At 35.3% G+C, this 3,040-nt stretch overlaps 1 pseudogene; it reads right to left on the bottom strand.

Annotated features, from left to right (window-relative positions):
* Nucleotides 1-289: 289 nt before the first annotated feature.
* LOC111531800 lies at nucleotides 290-1,529 on the bottom strand (annotated as a pseudogene).
* Nucleotides 1,530-3,040: the final 1,511 nt, after the last annotated feature.

Below are 3,040 nucleotides of genomic sequence, written 5' to 3'. Positions count from 1 at the left end.
CCAGCATCATCCTGATACCAAAGCCTGGCAGAGACACAACAAAAAAAAGAGAATTTTAGACCAATCTCCCTGATGAACATCAATGCAAAAATCCTCAATAAAATACTGGCAAACCAGATTCAGCAGCACATCAAAAATCTTATCCACCATGATCAAGTGAGCTTCATCCCTGGGATGCAAGGCTGGTTCAACATTCGCAAATCAATAAACTAATCCAGCATATAAACAGAACCAAAGAGAAGAACCACATGATTATCTCAATAGATGCAGAAAAGGCTTTTGACAAAATTCAACAGCCCTTCATGCTAGAATTTGGGAAATTCTTATCAGAACTCACAGCATCAGATTCACTTTGAATATTAAAATTCTGACCCCAAAGAAGCAATTAGGAAAGTGTCGCCTGTGTTCTGACCAGGCACTATCACAAGGTTCCCAGTTTTTCAATTTTCCAATTTTCCACAACAGAAGCACTGCACTTGGTCATCAATACCTGTGTAGTAGAGTCCAGCACTTGCTAACTCTTTTGGGGATAGGTGGGCATAGTCTGGCTAGTTCTGAAAGGACTTTAATGTAGCTCCTTCACTATACATGGCAGGGTTCCTTGGGTATATGGTGTCTGATATATCTAAAACCTGTCCAGTTCTCAAAAGATAGTCTGCATGCATCTCAGATGGCCTGTCTAAAGCAAAATGATTTCTGCTTCCCAGATAGTTTTCAACTTTGTACTGATCATTTTGGATACCAGGATTTGTAGGCCATGTGGTACTATTTTCAAAATAAAAGCCATTGATAAATCTGCAATTTGGGAATAGTTTCCTGTATCTTCCAACTGCTGAGTCTCCATATTGCCATCTATCTATGGTTGCATGACAACTAAAGCACTGCACAGTATCTCCTTCACTCATATAAAGAAACCTTGCTTGTGCCAGTGTTGATGCTGAAACAGGACTACTACTTGGAAAATTAGCAAAAGTTTTTAATCTAAACTCTTCTACAAATTCTTCATCCTTATTGATGAAGGTACACACGTTTTAGATCCTTCAAAACTGTTAAACGTCATCTCTTGGAAATAGGACTTGTCCACCTTTACTTAGGTGTCACAGGATTTAGGAAGGCAGTCCTGAGGGGCTTGAAGTCACCCACCCACCCATGCCTTCCATTGGCAGTCCAGGGAAAGTGGGCAAGCAGCCTGGGCTAGGCCACCCCTGCCAGGCCAGGCCGAAAAAATAACTTTTAACCTAGAATAGTATATTCAGTGAAGATATCCTTGAAATATAAAAGAGAAACAAAGATTTTCCCAGACAGACAAAAACTGAGAGACTTCATCAACATCACACCTGTCCTACAAGAAGTGCTAAAGAGAGGACTTCAATTAGAAACAAAAGGCTCTTAATGAGTAATAAGAAATCACCTGAAGGTACAAGACTCTCTGGTCATAGTAAGCACACAGGAGAAAATAAAATATAATACTGTAACTAAGGTGTGTAAACTGCTGTTATCCTAAGTAGGAAGACTAAATGATGAACAAATCAAAAATAACAACCACAACTTTTCAAGAGATAGACAGTACAATAAAATATAAATCAAAATAACAAAAAGGTAAAAAATGAGGGAATTAAGCTAAAGCATAGAGTTTTTATTAGTTTTCTGTTTACTTGTTTATTTATGCAAACAGTGTTAAGTTGTTATCAGGTTAAAATAATGGGTTATAAAATAGGAGTTGCAAGCCTCATGATAACTTCAAAGCAAACTACATACAGTGGGCACACAAAAAATAAAAAACAAGAAACTAAATCACATTACCGGAGAAAATCACCTTCAATCAAAGGAAGACAGGAAGTAAAGAAAGAAAGAAAGAAGAGAAAACTAACAAACAACCAGAAAAATATAACAAAATGGCAGGAGTAAATCCTTACTTATCAAAAATAACAATAAATGCAAATGGACTTAACTCTCCAATCAAAAGATGTAGCGTGATTGAGTGGATAAAAAAGCAACACTCAGCGATCTCTTGCCTACAAGAAACATACTTCACCTACAGAGACACACACAGACTAAAAATAAAGGGATGGAAAAGATATTCCACACTATTGGAAAACAAAAAAGAGCAGGAATGGCATACTTATATCACACAAAATAGATTTCAAGACAAAAACTATAAGAAGAGACAAACAAGATTACTATCTAATGATAAAGGGATCAATTCAGCAAGAGGTTGTAACAATATTAAATATATATACACCCAACACTGGAGCACCCAGAGGTATAAAGCAAATATTATCAGTGATAGAGAGATAGGCCCCAATACAATAATAGCTGGAGACCTCAACACCTCACTTTCTGCATTGGAAAAATCTTCAAGACAGAAAAAACACAAAGAAACTGCAGGCTTTATCTCCACTATAGAGCAAATGGGTCTAATCGATATTTACACAATATTGCATTCAATGGTTTTAGTATGTATATTTATTTCCTCAGCACACGGATCATCCTCAAGGATAGAATATATGTTAGGTCACAAAACAAGTCTTAAAACATCAAAAAAATTGGAGTAATTTCCAGTATCTTCTCTGACCACAATGGAATAAAACTAGAAAACAATAGCAAGATAAATTTTGGAAACTATGCAGATACATGGAAATTACACAATAGGCTCCTGATTGACCAGTGCATTAATGAATAAATTAAGAAGTAAATTGAGAAGTTTCTTGAAAGTAATGATAAGGGAAATACAGCATACACAAACCTATGTGATATGACAAAAGCAGTACTAAGAGGGAAGTCTATAGCTATAAGTTCTTACATCAAATAGGAAGAAAAACATCAAATAAACAATATAGTAATGTATCTTAAAGAATTAAAGAAGCAAGAGCAAACAAACACCAAATTACGAGAAGAAAAGAAATTATAAATATCAGAGCAGAAATAAATGAAATTGAAATGAATAAAACAAAAGATTAATGAAACAAAATTCTGGTTTCTTGAAAAGTTAAACAAAATTGACAAAACTTTAGACATGCCAACTAGAAAAAAAGAGAAA

This window comes from Piliocolobus tephrosceles, unplaced genomic scaffold (genome assembly GCF_002776525.5).
Source record: "Piliocolobus tephrosceles isolate RC106 unplaced genomic scaffold, ASM277652v3 unscaffolded_14367, whole genome shotgun sequence".
Taxonomy (NCBI): Eukaryota; Metazoa; Chordata; class Mammalia; order Primates; family Cercopithecidae; genus Piliocolobus; species Piliocolobus tephrosceles.
The sequence above is the reverse complement of the archived record's forward strand: the minus strand, read 5'-3'. Positions and strand labels throughout refer to the sequence as shown.